The 20,931-nt window shown below is 43.2% G+C and overlaps 2 pseudogenes; both read left to right on the top strand.

Annotated features, from left to right (window-relative positions):
• The first annotated feature begins 61 nt into the window (after positions 1-61).
• LOC123482561 lies at positions 62-12,153 on the top strand (annotated as a pseudogene).
• A 917-nt stretch (positions 12,154-13,070) lies between these two features.
• LOC123482560 lies at positions 13,071-17,924 on the top strand (annotated as a pseudogene).
• The last annotated feature ends 3,007 nt before the right edge of the window (positions 17,925-20,931 follow it).

Raw genomic sequence — 20,931 nt, 5'->3', positions numbered from 1 at the left:
AATGTCAGGAAGCCATCCTGAAGCAGAGTCCAGCGCTTGAAAATATCAATCCTTCGGCATAATGATCTGGACATCTGCGGTCATCAGCTTTGTTCGAGAAGGGATGTACCCTGTGTCTGTGGTGGAAGAACCCACCTTTCAGGCCCTTTAGGCACTGCAGATCCAAGGTACTTGCCCCCTAGCAAAATCGGGACGAAAATGGGCAATGAAGGCCCTACCACAGAGGTACAATCAGATCCTCGAGATGCAGTGCTAAGTGAGGTGGCAGGGGTGGTGAATGCGTGTTCAACTGACCTTTGGCAAAGCCAAACCCAGAACAGACCTACATCTCCTGTCCATGCACTCCCTGAACCAAAACGGACTAGGTTCCGGTTTCTCCATGAGTTCCAAGTGCCTGAAACCTTTGAAGTTCCAGAGGACAATACAGCTGAGAATATTACCAGAGCGTTGTAGGCCAAGCTTTTGTCGAATGGGGATAACTCACAAAGTCAACGGTGCCACCACTAACGGTTCATTGGACATTGTCAAAGCTTGCTCTCTTCTGGATCTATCCGTGCAGATGCCTTGCCTTGGCCACACTATAAATCGAGGGATGGATGAGGCCTTTCAGCTGCCCAGAATTGACAGCTTTTGGGACGTTGCCGTAAACTTGTTGGGATTATTTCCAACAGTCTGTGATGGCGTATGTATCTGCTGCGCAGAGAAGCAGAGGCAACAAGGCCTTGCCCAGTGTGTCCTCATCAGAGACAGGGTCCGATCCTGGGGGACCACGCTGACTATGCTCCAGCGCCTGAAAGGCAGCAGGCCGTTATCAGTGTGGTACTCATGGGAGGACAGTGACAACCATCAGCTGAGTTTCAAGGACAGTGAATGGAACATGGTTGAGGGCTTGATTGGAGTTCTGCAACCTTTCAAACTGGTAGCTGACATGATAACTAGACTGTAGGTATCCGACTTCATTAGTATGGTGAGGCCTGTCCTTCACATGCTACTGAACACAACCCTCAAGGCCAAAGAAGGGGACGCAAAAGAGGTCGGGCATGGCCAAAGAGGTCATCTCCAAAGTGTTGTCTCAGCACATACCCAAGAGACGTCCCGAGATTGCAACGCTTTCTCAACGCCGCCACTTTCCTGGATCCCCAAGCTACATAAGAGGCTTCCTTTTCCTGTCCCCCAACGCACCGCCTCCCAAGTGGGAGAGGTAAAGCCGCGTGAAGAGGCCAAAGCCATTCTTGAGAAACAGAGGGAATGAGAATGTGGTTACAGATGAATTGGCTCCTCTTTCTGATGAGCCACCCAACAAAAAGCCAGACTCTTGACAAACAGTTTCCTTCATGTAGCAAATGCGGTGCAACCCTTTGGCCGTGATATTTTGCCAGTCAGGCACTTGACGAACCAAGAGGTGAGCTACATGCTCAGGCCGTAGAAGAGCTGAGCAACTTCAAATCTCAGAAGATCCTGGGTCTCAAACGAAGACCCTCTCCATTGGTGGCTCGGACCGCTATGGGCTTATTCCCTACTCTCCCCAAGGTGCTCCAGGAAGTACTGCTGTGTCCCCGCTACTAGTGTCCCCTCCCACAGACTGTTCAGCTCCTCAGGGACTTTCTTCTGGCAAGAGGAACCGCTCACCCCTTGCACATGTAGTCCAACAGGTGTTTCTCTATGAAAACTATGGGAGCTGCAATGAGGCTGAACCCCATGAGTGATGACTCAGGGGAATGGGGCTTCGGACAGGAGCAGGACTCTGGTCAGCCATGGAATAACTGGGCAGTCCACTGCCCCAGTACCAAACAGTCACAATACCCTAATCCTAAAGAAATACTTCAATATAAGACTATATACTGGATGACATTTAGTTGTCCACTAGTAAAAAAGGATTTATGTGAGTGTAATATTCTGGCGAATGTTCTATTTCTGATGATGCTATAATTTTATTTGATTAACTATTTGATGTAGGGCTAAATGTATTTTATTGTCCCAACAAGTCTGCTATTTCTGAGTCATTGTTCGGCCGTTTCTTGAAGTCCTTAGACTGTTTAAGCTGTCCTTACAGTACGCTTGAGATTAGCTTGATGTGCCAAGCTTTGTTATGTGTATACTGAACTCGCAGAAGTACATAAAGTATATCCTATATTTGAATCTCTGCTTGCCTTCGTAGTTCATTTTCTGTTCAATGTGTCCAATACAATTTCTTCAGATGAGTCCCGATGGGACTATTAAGGTATCAAATTGCGTTTTTATAGGCTTCAGAAACTAAATGAGCAACAAACTGCTCCATTTAACTAACCACCAGCCGCCACTGCAAAATGTGATGCAAATCTGCTGGGGAGAAATGTGTAATAGAGTTCAAATTTTTAACAATCCTGATTACCATCAGTGCATAGATAAGCACCAAGCGGCTCTAATTTTAGTAATGTTAAACTGTCTGGCCGCGTGCAGGTTGTTGCCTTTTGGGTAGGCTTGTCGCACAAGGTAATTGTATCTTCAGGTGCAGGAACTGTTGTTGTCAAGCAAAATGGATCCATATGGCATCGATAATAAAGGGCTAGGAGGTCGTGTTACAGACACATTGACTGAGACTTCACTTGTCTTCAGTCCAACTCCACACTGTACACTTCAATAACTGCAGAGATAACCCAATGTAATCTCTGACACAACACAAATTGCCCGATGGAAGTACTCTACTGTGTGTTTTATAATGGGCAAAACAAAAATTAAGTCAGTTAGCGGAATGATGTTTGAGTTGTACTCAGTGATAGTTGGCCGGGATGGAAGAAATACGGGCTGTTTGTATTAACCCATAGATGTTCCATTGTATTGCAAGGTAATGGCAACGTTGCTGGAACTTAGTTTTCTTTTTCTTTCCTCACACAGTTTTGCCCAAACAAAATGGAAGGGTTGCCATAGTGACGGGGGGTGCCCGAGGAATGGGTTATGAGACTGCAAGACACCTGGCAAGCCTTGGCATGCATGTGTGTTATAGGTATTGTACACACACTCCTTTGGTCATAACTCAGTAATCTCCCAAATCATTCTAAAAATGCTCAATCCAACGTAGCTGAAGCCTGTGTGCTAAAGATCCTAGGGTTCATGCTTTGTTGAATTGTAGCCTAAATAATGTTGTTGCACTGATTTTCACTTAAGTACATAAGGAATCTAATGGAATCTTTGATACTGTACATTACTAACACATCCCTGCCTAAGGCAGTTATTTCCTAACCTAATCAAATTTGACTCATCAATTAAATTCTAATAGGGTATTGCAAGGAAATCAATGAAACCCAAATCAGAAGTGTAGGTTTAGTCTTTCACTCTGCCTCTCCCTGGTCTCTATGATGAGGGGGAGGATACCTGCTGCTCCAGAGTACCCCCATTCATCCCTCTCCATCCATCCTCTTTTGTTCCCCTCCTCCAGCTGGGAACGCTGAAGAGGAAGCCCTGCAAGCTGGGAAGAAGATCCACGCCAAGAGGGGAGCGAGGGAAAAGGTAATTTCCTCATGACACTATTTCCCTTATAGCCTCTCTCTCCCTCTGTATCTCTCTCTCTCTTCCCTCTGTCTCTCTCTCTCTCTCTCCTACTCTCTCTCTCCCGCTTCTTCCATCAATTGCTTCCACCCACAGCCATTACAGTGGCCTGGCTTTTAGCTGTGTTTCCCGGGTAAAAAATGTGGGTACATGCTGGTAAGAGTAAACCACTTTCTCCTGCTTTGTAACCGAGGGAGGATGTATGTCCACCTGCACCCTTTGTCAGAAAGGCGGCTTGGACCCAGAGTCCATTCCAAAGGCAATTATCTAAAGGCAGCAGGTTTTCTCTTCTGTTCCTTTTTTTTCCTCCGGTCCCTCCTCTTTTTTTTCCTTTAATTTACTTTTTTCCATTTATTTTGATAAAAGCAAAGGTCACACGCAGTGGGAGCAGGGGAGGGCGAGGAGATGTGTTTGTCGGTGCTTGGAAGTTTGATCAGTAACGAGGAGGAAAGCGAACTGCTGCCAACCAGTCTCAGTTTCATTGTCATGCAGATGTGGATTTAAAGAGGCTGTTTGGAAAGGAGAGGGAAGACAGCATCTTTGATCCCAAGCTAGCAGCTTTTCTTTCCCTTCCTTCTCTGGTGCTGAGATGACAATGATCATTGCACAGCTCCAGGGCCAGGTTTACATCATTGTCATGTACGCCCTGCGCCACAGAGTAATAATGACAGATGTGGAAATGGAGAATAGGTTTGTATTAAAAACAAGAGATGTCCCCCAGGTGCCTGGGTATCCCCCTTCTTCTCCCCATCTCCGCCCAGCCCTGGCATGCACTGTCAGGCAAGCAGTGCTTAGCAAGCCTCTAACAAGTTGTGTGGGAGGCAGAACAGCAAGAGTTCCCACATGAACAGGATATCTGATTGTCTTAAATAGTGTTACTGGTAGGCCTGAGAGCCACCACTAATGTCTGCCACATAGATGCATTTCTGAGCTCATTTTTGTATAGTGTATTAGCTCTATATGTTGGAGTTTGTCCTTAACACCCAACATATAATCAATCAATTTCACTGTGTTTGTTTGTTGTGTTAAGATTGGATAGTTGAGGAGATTTTTTGTGTGGTATGTCACCAGGAATTCTCCTCTAACCTTTGTAGGGCCTGAATGTCTAACCTTGCTTCATCAGCAGCATACGGAGACAATAGAACAGAGTTGTGTGTTGTCAGAATGTGTTTGCTAAGTCACTCAGCCAGGCAAGACAATGCTTAGAGACAGTAGCTTCAGGTCCTAGTAAGCCTCGGTCATTCTGCCCCTCCACAGTTTAACCCTGTTCCTTATTCAAGACGCTTCACATAAGAGGGAAACACATTCGAGGGCCCGGTTTCCCATAGCGATAGAACGTAGGGCTTATGGGTGTGTTTTAACGATGAGTCTTGTCTTTTACGAAAACGGCCAAAGATGTAACATGCGCTTCCCAAAACCCCACGCAGAGAACGGTCGCTGGGCGCGCCGTTGAGGTATGTGTCGATACTAATAGATGAAGAGCCGGGCAGCGCTGCTCGGGATCAGCTTTCTCCCTTTCAAACCTTACCTTAACATTAGAATTATTCCAAAATACTGGACAACGGATCAAAGCCTATGAGATATCACCTGCATGGTTCCGCAACTGGCATTCTCCAGTTTAATTCCCACCAAAATAAATAAATGACTGTAAAAAACACCATGGAAATCAGCGATCAAGTGATTTTAATTTAGGAAAAAAGTATTCCCACGCATAATAGAGACACACGTGATCGTATACAAATGTAGCAGGTTTGAACATATGTTTAGTCAAATCTATCTATTTGGGCTTTTGGCGGTCAATTTGCAGCCTTCAAACTTATTTGTAATTATGTTCTGGCCCCCGACCATCTGCTTCAAGAAGAACTTCCGATCAGTATCGTAGCCTACAAATAGCTTAATAAAACTCAATTGAATGAACATTACATTTATATCAATATTATTTAAATATAGACCTACATATAGTCTATACTGTATGTATATTTTGGTTTTCATTTGAAGCATCTTTATATCCTAAGCTTGTTTGTAAACAATCTGCAAAGACATTGGGCAACTTTGTATTTGTAGTCACATTCGTTTCGACGTTGTCTGGTGGTCACAGAAAGACAGATAAACAAGTTGATTTTGTGTTAGCTGAGATCTTCTGTGTATAAAGTGACGCGGAAGGGCAAAAAAATGACGCACTTATCTGTTCTACGAAAGTGGTCTGAGGCAGTCATTAAATAACAAGATTTTCAAGCGTGGCAAATGTGGTGACGATGGTTTTGTGAACCAGTGCCGAGATTTAAAGATGCTCCTACAAAGTTCTAACGATGAATTTAGCCTCAAAATGGTTGTGGGAAGCCGGGCCCAGAACTATGGACGGCCGCGTGCCTCTTCGACCAGGCTATCAGCAGTCAATTTCCCGATGATTCTACATATTGAAACGGCAAAAACATCCATAGCTCGTTGGTGGACGCTATAACACACCGCGACGTGGGCAAAATAGAGGACGGCCACCGCAGCTTTTAGCAGTTTGTTGTCGCGGTGTCCGAGCTTCTTTAGTCCATCTGGTAGCATTTTTGGTGTGATACTGTTGGACCGCAACCGCTGTACTACTGTACAGTCAACTGTTATTTACGATCATCTAGAAACGTACAGTATCTGCTGGTATTTTATGATCATTGCGTGTGTCTCAGCAATAAAAAGCTACTGAATTGTCAGAAAGCCCACCTTTTTAGTATGCTACACCAGTGGCTACATCCATCTCCTTAAACTACTTCCTGATTTTCATACCATCCTTTTTGCAACGGAGAGTGAGAGATGAATCTCATGCCAATAGACATCCTGCTGATTTACCATCCAATCTGTCCTCTCCTCCTCCTTTTTCTGAGCAGCATCAATCTATCCTATAAACTCTTATCCCGAAGTTGCAGCTGGATGGAAGCCAAACTAGCTGCCAGCCTGTTGCCAGTCCTCTGTCCTGTCATTGGACAGCAGCCGGTCAGTTTGTCTATGTACAGCAGTAGCTCTGAACTGGTCAGAGAGAGAGAATGTACTTCTGGAAGATGGCAGTATTTCAACTCGCCTTTGGATGACACATCTTTGTTGATATTCCAGATGGCACAACGCCTTCTAGTCTGTGTCCTCCAGCTGGCTCTTTTTGCACTGTGACTAGTCTGGAGGATACCCTTCATTCCTTCATGACAGATCTGGCACCATGATAAAGCTCTGGCACTAGAGATGGATTGGAATAATTTACTACAGCATGGATATTTTTTCCAAATAATAATTGTAATCAATGTGCAAATATTGGTCAATATTGGACCGTGATTAGAATAGAGATCGCTTATTGGCAACACACATTCTCAGTTGCTAAGATTTTTTAAATTATTTTTTTTTATGGGTATGTTCATTACTGGAGGATGAATTCATGGTAAAATCCTAAGAGCTTGATATTTACGAGATTTAAGTGTTCTAGAGGAAGAAAGGAAGAAGGAGAAAGATAATAAATATGCATTAGTTTGGATGTTTTTATGCTATTAGATTATTTCCACTGCAATGATTTCAAGCATATAACCACCATATACAGTTGAAGTCGGAAGTTTAAAACAACAATTGTTTACAGACAGATTATTTCACTTATAATTCACTGTATCACAATTCCAGTGGGTCAGAAGTTTACAGACACTAAGTTGACTGCCTTTAAACAAACTGGAAAATCCAGAAAATTATGTCATGGCTTTAGAATCTTCTGATAGGCTAATTGACACCATGTGAGTCAATTGGAGGTGTACCTGTGGATGTATTTCAAGGCCTACCTTCAAACTCAGTGCCTCTTTGCTTGACATCATGGGAAAATCTAAAGAAATCAGCCAAGACCTCAGAAAAAAAGTTGTAGAACCAAAGTCTGGTTCATCTTGGGAGCAATTTCCAAATGCCTGAAGGTACCACGTTCATCTGTACAAACAATAGTACGCAAGCATAAAACACCATGGGACCATGCAGCCGCCATACCGCTCAGGAGGGAGACGTCGTTCTGTCTCCTAGAGATAACGGATTTGGTCAAAAAGTGCAAATCAATCCCAGAACAACAGCAAAGGACCTTGTGAAGATGCTGGAGAAACAGGTACAAAAAAGTATCTATATCCACAGTAAAACGAGTCCTAAATTGGACATAACCTGGAAAGGCCGCTCAGCAAGGATGAAAGCCACTGTCCAAAACCACCATAAAAAAAGCCGGGACTACGGGTTTGCAACTGCACATGGGGACAAAGATTGTACTTTTTTGGAGAAATGTCCTCTGGTCTGATGAAACAAAAATATAACTGTTTAGCCATAATGACCATCGGTATGATTGGAGGAAAAAGGGGGGACGCTTCAAGCCGAAGAACACGGGGGTGGCAGCACAGGGGTGGCAGCACCATGTGTGGAGGTGCTTTGCTGCAGGAGGGACTGGTGCACTTCACAAAATAGATGGCATCATGAGGAAGGAAAATGATGTGGATATATTGAAGCAACATCTGAAGACATCAGTCAGGGAAGTTAAAGCCATTGGTGCAAATGGGTTTCCAAAATGGACAATGATCCCAAGCATAATTCCAAAGTTGTGCCAAAATGGCTTAAGGACAACAAAGTCAAGGTATTGGAGTGGCCATCACAAAGCCCTGACCTCAATCCTATAGAAAATTTGTGGCCAGAACTGAATAAGTGTGTGCGAGCAAGGAGGCCTACAAACCTGACTCACACCAGCTCTGTCAGGAAGAATGGGCCAAAAATTCACCCAACTAATTGTGGAAAGGTTGTTGGAGGCTACCCCAAACATTTGGACCCAAGTCAAACAATTTATAAAGGCAATGCTACCAAATACTAATTGAGTGTATGTAAACTTCTGACCCACTGGGAATGTGATGAAAGAAATAAAAGCTGAAATATATCATTCTCTCTACTATTATTCTGACATTTCACATTCTTAAAATAAAGTGGTGATCCTAACTGACCCAAGACAGGGAATCTTTACTAGGATTAACTGTCAGGAATTGTGAAAACTGAGTTTAAATGTATTTGGCTAAGGTGTATGTAAACTTCCGACTTCAACTGTAGTTAGCTTACTCATACAAGGGACAAAGAACAGCCTCTCACCACTTTCTATCCTTTGTAAATCACGGTCTCTTGGGATGACCTTATACAGCCAATAGCCGGGGGCATGTTTTGTTATCTCCCACTCAAGATACGAGATTGTTAGCTTGCAAGGCCTTTGTTGACCACTGTGACTCACACAACACTGATCATTACAGAGCGATGTCCTCTGTCCTCTCCTCTCTACAGGGCTGTCAATTGACCTCTTTGACCCCTCTCTTTACACAAAAATATGCACAGTACAGTTATGGGTCGTTAGTATACAAACACACATCCCCTATGGGTCTTTCCTAGCACCCTTATGAAGGCATTTACAGAATGGTTTTAATAATAAAAGTGCCGATTTTTGAAGCAAACATCCATTTTCCTACCAAGAGTTGCTGCATATCTTTTTCATCTGTAGTACTCATTCCCAACAGAAGATCTACATTTATCAGCGGATTTCTCTAGCTTTCTCTACTCTTATTTTATGGAACCATTTATACGCAGCTCAACAATGCTTGAAACACTGTTCACTCTCACACTCAGTGGGGAAGAGTCCCGTGATTAGTGTAATGCGGTAATTTACCTAATTAGAGGACAATAATTTGTTTAATTATGTGCTTGAGTACTGGTAGGCCCACAAGCTGTGCTAAGTGGTTCAGAGATATGACATTCTGATTCTGCTGTGGTGTGTGTGTGTGGGGGCTAACAAGCTGCAGAACTACCCATAGAACTAGCTTTCAGTCATGACATTCTTGTTCCTGTCTCCTTTATAAGCGTTGACTAAGCTTTGACTTCCCGTAATTACGAGTTAACGTGGCCCTTTTTATGTTCACGCGAGCAGTGATCAAGAAAAAAAAACGCTATTTCTTTCCCTGGCACTGCTATGCAGATGAGCAAAGTTGAGTGAAGCACCTCTGTCTCTCCTGTGGTGATGGAAATAAGCACGCTATCATTTGGCCCATAAGAATTATTCCTGTATACACAAGATTTACCTCTCCACCTTTTCTTGTAACAATGTTTTGTCGGTTATAGTTTCCATACCAGAGAATATTGGATATACATCTAAACGTGCTTTTGTGCTCTTTTTATTAAAACTCGCTGACGATATCATGTTTAATTCATGCTAGGTCACTGAGTGTATTGCCATAATGTAATCTACCTTGTGGTTTAGTTTTAGTTCACGGCTTATACTGTACTACTGAATGAGACCGTGGCTTATCATACAGCTGCTTTATCCTTCAGGGGGAAAGGGAAATAAAAGATTAGGATTTGCATAATTAGGGATTCCTGAGATGTTGAAAGCAAGGAGAGGACTTTATGCATATGAAATTTACTTTGAACATTCTACTATTGAAAGCTTGCAATGATCTGTCTTGGCTGTTTATGGACTGGTATGATCACTTACTGTTTGTCAATGGTTGATGTAGAACTCAATTAAAGGATGATGTCCTGTCCTTTCCTGACCTGTGTTAGCAATTGGCGCGCTCCAATACAACTGACTACTACAGTACTATCTGAAGCTAACCGGACATCTATGTATTATAGCATAGGACAATTGTAATGTTTGTTTGGGTTTGTTGATGCTATAAACTAGATGCCGGGGTATATATTAGGCATAGAAGAATGTTAATGTTGTTTGTGTGTTTTGTGTTCTGTTCACGGTGGAGTTTCTGTTCCTGGACCTGTGTTCCCTGGAAGTCGGTACGGCAGTTTGTCCACAGGTTTAAAGCCAGGGCTCTACCACTTCACGCCCTTGTCACAAAACAATGGTACTTATACACCCCTTTATTCAATACTCCACAATATTCACCTTTAAAGTAACTTCCTGTAGTTATTTCATCTGGAAAATATAACAAACACAGGTTGTCGCCAACCCATGAAAATACAGTGTCTCCTGGTCTAGGGCTCCAAATGGAACCCTATTCCCTATAGTGCACTGTATTTGACCAGAGCACTATGAGGTAGTGGCTACTGTATAGGAATATGGTCAATTTCAGGCAAAGCCCTTTTGTGTAGTCCTCCCAGGGCAGTTTGTTTTAACAAAAAAGCTTTTATTGAGAGAAGGTTTTGAGACCCCACGGATGGCTGGGGGGGCCCCTCCATGCTGGGGGAACAGCCGGCCACTCTTGCCGACAAACAGGCTGCAATTAATAATTCACCAGTCTGCAAGATGCTCTCAGCAGCTAACGCCACATATCACACCTGGCTGATGGATAGTGATGATAGATGCCGAAGGAAGGACGAAGGGCAGACGCTAGTGCCACCCCCATTGAGGGAGTAATGATAGGAAAGGTCATCACTACACAGACCCGGATGCATGTAGCCCCAAATGGCACCTTATTCTCTATATAGTGCGCTACTTTTGACCAGGACCCATAGGGCTCTGGGTAAAAAGTTCTGCACTAACTACGTAATAGGGTGTGCCATTTGGGACGCAGGCCCCCTATAGCATTCCGATTTCCCCTGAATTCCCCGCCGGCAGAGTTGTCGCCATGCCATGAGTTTTCTCTGCCTATGCCCTATGTTTTAGTAAGCTAGGCAAGTGCCTGATGCCAACTTGGATTTCTTTTGACTTTAGACATCTAATTGCATGTCCACAGTGTTATTGACAAAGGCATTGTTGTAATCTCCATTACCATGTGGTCAATGGTATTTAATGAGCTGTTTCAATCTCCATTAGGGGATGGTGTGTGCTTGAGAGACCATAGACTGATAGACTGGTCCTCTGTAGCTCAGCTGGGTAGAGCACGGCGCTTGTAATCGCCAAGGCAGCGGGTTCGATCCGGGACCACCATACACAAAAAATGTATGCACACATGACTGTAAGTCGCGTTGGATAAAAGCGCCTGCAAATGGCATATATAGACAGGTCTTGTTGACCATCGTCTGCGAGTCTTATAGCACACCTAGAGGTCAGGCATCTATTCAGAGGGAGTGTTTTTAATAATAATGTAAACAATATATGCCACTTAGCAGACACTTCTATCCAAAGGGAACTTAGCTACACAGACAAAGATGCATGCACTCACTGTACTGTAAGTCTTCCAGTGAGTGCATACTTTTTTGGGCAGTGTACCGTATTGATCCCTACGAGAATTGAACCCACGACCTTAGCAGTTCCATGTATTTCTATTTAAAAATCACTCAACAGAAGTATCAGTTACTGTATATCTGCATAGACAGCTGTTATATCTTGTTGACATATTGATTGAATATTTCAGGGAGTCTTTCCTAGCCACTGTGCTTCTGCCTCTGCATTTGCTTGCTCTTTGGGGTTTTAGGCTGGCTATCTGTAAAGCACTTTGATTGAAATGTCATATTGCTTGTCCTTTATAGCCGGTATCATGCTGGTTCCTGAGGGAAAGACGGAGGACGAGCTTTGAGCTGCACTTTGGTCTGAACTATCTGGGACACTTCCCGTTGACAAACCTCCGCGTGGACAAACTGGAAGAGGTGGGAGAACGACGCTGCGTTCCTGCGTCGCCACCATGTCCTCCCGCCACACACTACGCTGGAAGACTCAAATGAAGACCTACAGGGCAGGTAGGAACCAGGACCTGCGGCTGTGACCCTTCACAGAGCGTCCCAGAATGATCCCAGATCAGCACTCCTATGCTGGGAGGCGCTTTATGAATACGGACCCAGATTATTTGGGATATGGTTTCCAACATTGCTCGCAGGTGTCCACTTGATTGCTGGAAATTGAATCAATCGGGCTCTTAAATCAAAATCCAACATGGTATTGCAAATTTTTGGTATTAGTCATGGTTGATGGACAAATGGAGCGGCACATTTAAAACACTTATCACTGTGGCAGTAGTATTTATCTCTTGGCTATGGGTGAATGTCAAGGTTGCCTTCACTTCAAGATACAAGCTATATCCAATTGAATCTAATTGACCGACAGAGCTCCTTGATTCCAATGAGTTCCCTTCTAGATACTTTTAAAATACTTACCTCAATAAGAAACACTAAAATGTTCTAAAAATGTTCTTACCAGGACAATATTATTAGTTTTGATGACAGATAGTAAGCTACGTGATAAAACCATTATTATTACAGTCTGTATTGAGAGGTTCTGCCCTTGCTATCAAGGGCAGAACATGTCTCTCTTCTCGCCTTTTATGTGATAGATGGCATCGCCACGACCTGGGAGAAATGAGTGGATGCTGCTGCTGGCTACAAGTGGCTAGGCACAACGGTGCTACTCTAGAAACAATCTAACGGTGTAAGAAAAAGAAACGGGGAAACACTCTCTTCTTCTCTCTCTCTTCTTCGCCTTTCCCTCTTTCTCCATTCCTCCCTTTTCTCTCTCTTCTTTCTCCTACCTCTTTTCATTCTCTCTCACCCTCCCTCTCTTCTCTCTCTCTCTCTCGTTCTCTCTCTCTCTCTCTCTCTCTCTCTCTCTCTCTCTCTCTCTCTCTCTCCAGTCCTAAACAGTGCGCATGGTGTCCTACTCTCAGAGTAAACTGGCTCTAGTTCTCTTCACATACCACCTGCAGGAGAAGCCAACAGCAGGAGGGTTCCCAGTAACATCCAACGCGGTAGACCCAGGCAAGGTGGACACTGACCTGTACAACAACCTCTGTGAGTCTAGCCCGAAAGGCAGCCAAGAAACCTGTGGCTAAAATGCTGTTCAGGGTAAAGTGAAAGAACCTTAATCTAGATGACCATTGCAAATATTTAAAGCCCAGTTTATTGGGGTTAGGAACCTGAGACAAGATGCATCTAATATAGATGGGGCCACATGATGTGTCAATGTTAAAGTTTAGGCTGGCGTGTTATTCCTTCACAAAACTAACAACAGCATCATAGTATTTCACCTAACAGTCTTTTACTTCACTATAGGATAACATAAAACATGCTGAAAGTTCTGTAAGACTGTTCAAGGTACGGTAAAACGACCTTCCACAAACACTGAGGAATTTGGCATACTTGAGGGAGAAATGGACCAAAGATAGATATGGTAATAGGAAAAGCTTCTACGCTTGACCAAAGCTGAACAGCGGTGTATTGGATTAGAATACTACTAAGGTGCAACACATGTGGAATGGTCCAACCTCTTACTATTTAGCCTTCATGCTGTATTTGCTGTTTATCATATTGCTGTAGAATCCCTGTGTTTTAAAAAATATTATAATTGCTATGTTGGGGTTCTTAGATAATATAATAATGTAAATTATAGTTACATCAAAGGGTGCAGTTAAATGGGGTGGTTATCAATTAATTTATAACCACAGGTGAGTGAGAGGCACAGGAGGTTAGTGTACCAACTGGGGGGGGACGTGGCTCGTGGGAATGGCTGGGGATTGATATAAATTCATCAAACATGGTTTCTAGGTGTTTGATGTCATATCCATTCGCTCTGTTCCAGCCATTATTATGAGCCGTCTCCCCAGCAATGCCTCCACCAGTGAGAGGGAGTGTGTATTTATGAAAACTCCATCACAATTTCGTGAGAAGCCCGCAAACGGCACAGAATAATTCCCACTATAATTAGTAGGTTGGCATTTTTCAAGCCATGAATCATGCCCTGGGAGGCAGCTCTGCAGAGGGTGGTCACTAGCCAGCACAGCCACGAAGCCACCAAACTTACTGAAAACCCAACCCTAACCTTAACCACACTGCTAACCCTAATGCCCAGACCCTAAATTAAGAAATAAAAAATCAACTTTTTGTTTTCAGGAATTTTTACAATATAGCCAATTTTGAATTTGTAAACTGTTCTGCTAAAGACAAGACTAGTCCCAAAAATCAACTCTGCTTATAATTTGCCGCATACAATAATTTAGCTGCCCTAATGTCAGTAATGGCAATTCTTGTTTATTTCTAATGATTTAAATCGCCCTTCAATCTGCATCTAAAATGTCACATTCTGTAATAGTGTAGCTCTAATAGGGACAGTGTAGCCAATTAGCTTGTTTGCCTGAATTCTAGTTTTAGATGACTGCGTCTTTTAACACAGAGAACTGTGCTGGGAAATTGCTCACCTAGTTGGGCTTTAAGAGTAAAAAAGTATATACGAGTATTTCGGTACAAAGATAATGCTAAGCCTGAAAAAGAGCTGGGTTTATTTCCGGATCACGCATATTCCACAAAGATAATGAGAGTTGATATTGTCAGATATTGTTATCTATCTCTACTATACTTTCTTTTGGGAGGTTTCTTGGAACTGTGGGTCTAGTGGTGAATCATATTTCGATTATCTGATGGTTCGGGTTTTGTGTGTTTGGAAATATGGTCTCATATCGACTGAGGTTTGGATTGCTAAGTATTGCAGCATTTGTATATTGTTGCATTTGTTTTGCAGCATTTGTATTGCCACAACTAACCGTGCAATATGGAGGGCAGCTATGTGATGCCCATAAGTCTGGCCACAGAAGGTTGCTCAATCCCGGGTCCATATTACAAGTGATGATCACCCTAAGAAATATGGACATGGGCATGAAATATTGTTTTGTTCAACTTCATCACGCTTCCTTTCTCTATGAGTATTTATTTTATAAGTGAGACATCTATTAATATATTTTGTATTTGTGCTCTCTAAGACGTGGTATACTAATTTCTGGACTGGTCGGTCTTGTCTTGTGGCCCATCTGCTGAATAATTTGATTATGGGCTATTTCATCATCTACTGTTTGGAAATCAAGCCGTCCTGTCTGTCGGTGTACACTTCATTCACATTTTCCACTCAAGTGTTAATCACATTGTCTCTGTTTTTGGCCATATCACCAACTGGTAATTACTAAAACCTCATCTCTAGTCCAAATATATTGTGGGGAGCAAATTCTTCTTGACTTTTTGAAGTTCCCATCCGACGCAAAGACATTCACTCCCTATGTGTTGTTGATTGTGTTTGTGTGGTTAAATGAGGGACTAATAGCAGATTCTCAATGGCAGCGAGTGTAGTGTTTAAAAATGCTCTGTGTTGACGTTTGTTTCTCCTCCCAGCAGTGGGCCTACGTAGGAGCCAGCCATATGCCCCTTATATAAGCTCCAGGCGTTCCAGATAGACATGGCCTGCAATAGATCAGCCCGGCTCTGCTTCCTCCTCTCTAACCCCTTCCACTTAACCTGCCTGCTAAGCTGCCCTCGCCCTGCTGCACATCACTCACCAACAGGCTGCTGCTGCCAGACAGACGCGCTAGTTCACCTGGAGAGCTCACAGACCCCTTAGATTGCTGTAACAACTGTTTTGTCGTATATCTAAATAGCGCTCAACTCGAATTGGCCCGCCCCAGCCGCCGCTTCAGCGACTGAGCCTGGGGACAAGGAGTAACTAACTGAAGCTGCTTAGCAATTCAGTTAGAAATGTATTTAACATTTTGAGAATGGAAACAGAGGACTACAGTGAGGGAAAAAAAGTATGATCCGTGTGATTTTGTACGCTTGCCCACGACAAAGACATGATCAGTCTATAATTTTAATGGTAGCTTTATTTAAACAGTGAGAGACAGAATAACAACAAAAAAATCCAGAAAAACGCAGACAAAACAATTTATATACGCTTATTTGCATTTTAATGAGGGGAATAAGTATTTGCAAAACATGACTTAGTACTTGGTGGCAAAACCCTTGTGGGCAATCACAGAGGCGGAGCGTTTCTTGTAGTTGGTCACCAGGTTTGTAACACATCTCAGGAGGGGATTTTGTTCCACTCATCTTTGCAGATCTTCTTCAAGTCTTTTAAGGCCAAGGCTGACGCTTGGCCAAACTCAACCTTCTGCCCCCTCCACAGATTTTTATGGGATTAAGGTCTGGAGACTGGCTCGCCACTCCAGGACCTAATGTGCTTCTTCTTGAGCCACTCCTTTGTTGCCTTGGCCGTGTAGGTTTTTGGTCATTGTCATGGCTGGAATACCTAATCCACGACTCCATTTTCATGCATGCCTGGCTGAAGGAAGGAGGTTCTCACCCAAGATTTGAAATGTACATGGCCCCGCCCCATCGTCCCTTTGATGCGGTGAAGTTGTCCTGTCCCCTTAGCAGAAAAAAACACCAAAGCATAATGTTTCCACCACCATGTTTGGACGGTGGGGATGGTGTTCTTGGGGTCATAGGCAGCATTCCTCCTCTTCCAAACACGGCAGAAGGTGAGGTTGATGCCAAAGAGCTCGAGCTTTTTCTCATCTGACCACAACACTTTCACCCAGTTCTCCTCTGAATCATTCAGTTGTTCATTGGCAAAACTTCAGATGGCCCTGTATATGTGCTTTCTTGAGCAGGGGGACTTAAGCGGAAGCGTTGCAGGAGTTCGGTCCTTCACGGCGTAGGTTGTGTTACCACTTATTTTCTTGGTGACTATGGTCCCAGCTGCCTTGAGATCATTGGACAAAAGAATCCTCCTGTGTAGTTCTGGGCTGACTACTCACCGTTTTCATATCATTGCAACTCCATGAGTTGAGATCTGTGTATGGAGCCCCAGGCCGAGGAGATTGCAATTATTTTGTGTTTCTTCATTTGCGGACAATCGCACCAACTGTTGTCACCTTCTCACCAAGCTGCTGGGACATGGTCTCGAGCCCGTTCCAGCCTTGTGTAGGTCTAGGAACCATCTTGTCCCCGGGAGCATCCTTGGAGAGCTCTTTTGGTCTTGGCCATGGTGGAGAGTTTGGAATCTGACTGATTGATTGTTTTGTACGGTTGCCTCCTATACAGTGGTAATAACCTGAGATTAGGAGCACTCCCTTTTAAGAGTGTGCTCTGACCCAGCTCGCACCTGTATAAAAGACATGGGGAGGCAAAAATCTTTTCTGATTGGAGAGGGGGTCACCAATTACTTATTTCCCCATTAAAAATGCAAATCAATTTATGACGCTTTGTTGACATGTGTTTTTCTGGATTTTTTTGTTGTTATTCTGTATCTCACTATTCAAATAAACCTACCATTAAAATTATAGACTGATAATTTCTAGTCAGTGGGCAAACGCACATAAATCAGCAAGTGGATCGTTCAAATACTTTTTTCCCTCACTGCACATCCTGTTTATGAAAGCATTAATGTTGCAGGTTCGAATGATTGATAGAACTGGGCTTCAGTTTATACTTTTGTTTCAGCTTTTACAACTTTGAAAACAGAACAGAGGACCACTATATCGTGTTTATGAAGAAAATGCCTGTCCCGCCATAAAAAAATGAAGTTATTTCTGTGTATCTCCAGACCCCAGCCGAGGGAGCGCCACAGCTATCCTGGCTGCTTCTAGCGCTCTCAGCTGGAGGGGATCGCAGGCTGCTACTTCTATAACGGGAGAAAGCCGAATCCTGACATTACTTGGCGAATGGCACAACGTGAGGGCTGAGCTGTGGAAACAGAGCTGTGCGCTGGTTGGTCTTCAGGAGGCCTAGAGGAGGAACCAGGAACCATGACCTTAGAAATATGCTAAGATCATGACACCTCCCTCCAGCATCAACAAACAAAAACTAAGCTGCGCCCCAATTTCAACCCTCTTTGGCCCTCACAAGTGTGCATCTTGTTCCCTCTTCATGGATTTAAAAGCACTGGTATAGGGAAATATGGTAGCAACTCCTCTAGCCTAGGCTGACACCAATCCAATGCTTTTAAATTCATGGGGAGGGAGAGCACACTTTAGGGAGTATTGGGATACAGGCCCATGCAACCCCAAAACCAGCACTGGCACAAAGCGTACAGCCTGTGGGACTCCTGATTACTTAGCAACATCTAGCTACAGCACAAACTTTGGTTGTTATGCAGAACTCTACTGAACTGTCCTCTGTTACCTTGTCCTCATAGCACTGCATAACACATCAGCAATGGAATCGACTTTTCAGCATATCATATCTTCTAACATATCTTATCCTCTGCAAAGACAGAAATTCTGAAGACACTCATTCTATCACATGCGCGCCAAGTACTAAAACACATGCTGAACTGCACATTGAGTGATGGAATTTATGTTTTTGATATTGCACATACAAGTTCTCCTGCCAAACTGAGGCCAAAAAATTAGCCAGTAGTGTTAGAAAATGTCAGAGCCAATTTCTGGACCCAGTCCGCCTGACTCCCATCAAGGACTGGACCATATATCTGTAGATGTACCGCTCATAGCTGTGATCAAAAATGTAATGTAGAATATGCTTTGGTGAAGGGCTAACAATGAAACAACCATGAGAGACTCGAACTTGGTTAGCCTTATTCCCCGCTTAATTTACACTCTGCCTGGCTTAATGCGTGATCCAACCCTTGTTGTTGTCATCATCCAGGAAAAGAACTAACAGCCGCAGCCTCCTCATAGTACAGTAGATGCTTTTGCCTTAGCTTGACCTACTGTCGCCCAGAGGGGATATTCCGACCCTGCTATCTCCACTTCACTGTGACTGATGTGAAATGTTGTAGTGATTTTTGATGTCTCTAGTGCTCACACTGTGATAACAAAAATGATGCTCATCTTTAAATGTTCTGGAAACAGTAGTAACATGTTAATGGTTGCTGGATGGTATTTTCAGACATGTTTTTTGCCATTTTCATCTGACTAGAAGATTCTGAATCTTTAAATTACTGTAAGTGGTTCTCGTGGATAAGAGTAAGGTTTCTAGTGTGGAGAGTTCTAACTTGGATGCTGGCCTGCAATTTGTGCTCAGGGCTTGGATGGTGCTTGAATTACAAACACTTGCTATGAGGACATCTTTTAATTAAGATGGGTAATAGGGACTCCACATTTTCATTATTTAACTATGCCTCTTCTAGGTGTCTCCAATCCATTTTAAGTATGCGCTGTCGAAATGTTCTACAGGATATCGGCAATGTTTTGTCTAAGGTTGTTTTGTGTTTAAGTACTGTATGTGTGTGTTGCTGAGCAGTGTTAGGTTCAGTTCTGTACACATATGTGCGCATTGGATAAAGCCAAAATACATGCCTTGATCAACTGTCATTCAATAACACCAGTGTCCAATACTCACATGCTCTTTAGAATACTAATGAGGGAGGCTGAAGAGAAGAGGACTCTTCTCCAAGCTTCCATCTGCTTTTGTTACAATACAAAAATGTGTTAAGAGCCTAATGCTGGATAAAGGAAGACATAAGAGATAGATAAACATTATAGATAAAATAGACCCAAGATGTAAACATTTCAGTAGGACATTTTAATCTGAAGTAATTCTGTTATTAATTGTATTAAAGCCACTAATCACTGTGAACAATGCCTTGTTTGCCAAGCTTAACTTAGTTGTGTATTGTACTAATTAATTGAAGTAGTTATTCATTTGAGTTTCAAGTCACTGAGTGATTCTTAGATGTTACTGTGTTGTCCCCACTCATCATAGAGAAGGATGTCCACATTGGACACAAAATCAAAATAAAAATCTATTGTAAAGAAATTGCTATCCCAGCTTTGTTTTGCCTTGCATCTTAAATCTACTGTGTGTAGTAATGTGAATGGATGACAAAATTGTATTATCGTTTTCAACATATTGACACGAGTGTGGGGGGAGGTCTTGTTGACAATGCCACACACAGGGCACTGTCAGAATGATGGGAGATATTCATTCGAGGACATTCATTCCGTGTGTAGACGCTTAGCTAAGTCAAGAAGGATCCAGTAACTCTGCATAACAATGGGGCACACACTCGCTGACAGGGCATGAGCATTTATTATGTTACTGTGTGAAAGTAATACCTCTATAGCTTCTGGCAAGCAGGGCATCAGTCTTCTCAAAGCCGTCTGACAAAACCAATCTGTCATTCTCAGGCTAGCGCGCGTACATACCTAATGTGTGTCAGAGGACAGCTTAGAACACTGTGCTTTTCAGGCACCAAGAGTGAGAGTAGGCCACACACACACACACACACACACACACACACACACACACACAGACACAGACACACACACACACACACACACACACACAGACACACAGGGAAATCCAATGTTTTATTCATGAGTTACACAAGGATGTTTACCATGTCTCTAGCTTCCATATTATTCCTGAGATTGGGTATAGGTTCTTGCACAAATCCACGCCGATTGAGGAGAGGCTTATATGAGTGTGAATCATAAACTATACTGGGCCGGCTCACCACAGCCACGCCAATGCCAGAGGATAATAGAGTCAGTGATCTGGTCTTCATGTTTTTCTTTTTCTTCCTCTTTTCTTTCTTTTTAAAGAAAAAGAATTGGCATCAGGTCTGGAAAGCAATTGGGATCCCATGCATGTGTTATGGAGACAACGTTTCGACCCTTAGCTCTGCACCAGGCTTGTATCATCAGGTTGCATCTTTTCCTACCGCTTTTATTTTGCATCGATGCAATTTATTACAGTCTCTAAACAGATAGCCGTAAAGCTTTAGGA

Source organism: Coregonus clupeaformis, chromosome 35, assembly GCF_020615455.1.
Source record: "Coregonus clupeaformis isolate EN_2021a chromosome 35, ASM2061545v1, whole genome shotgun sequence".
NCBI lineage: Eukaryota > Metazoa > Chordata > Actinopteri > Salmoniformes > Salmonidae > Coregonus > Coregonus clupeaformis.
This window is presented reverse-complemented; position numbering and strand designations above follow the sequence as displayed.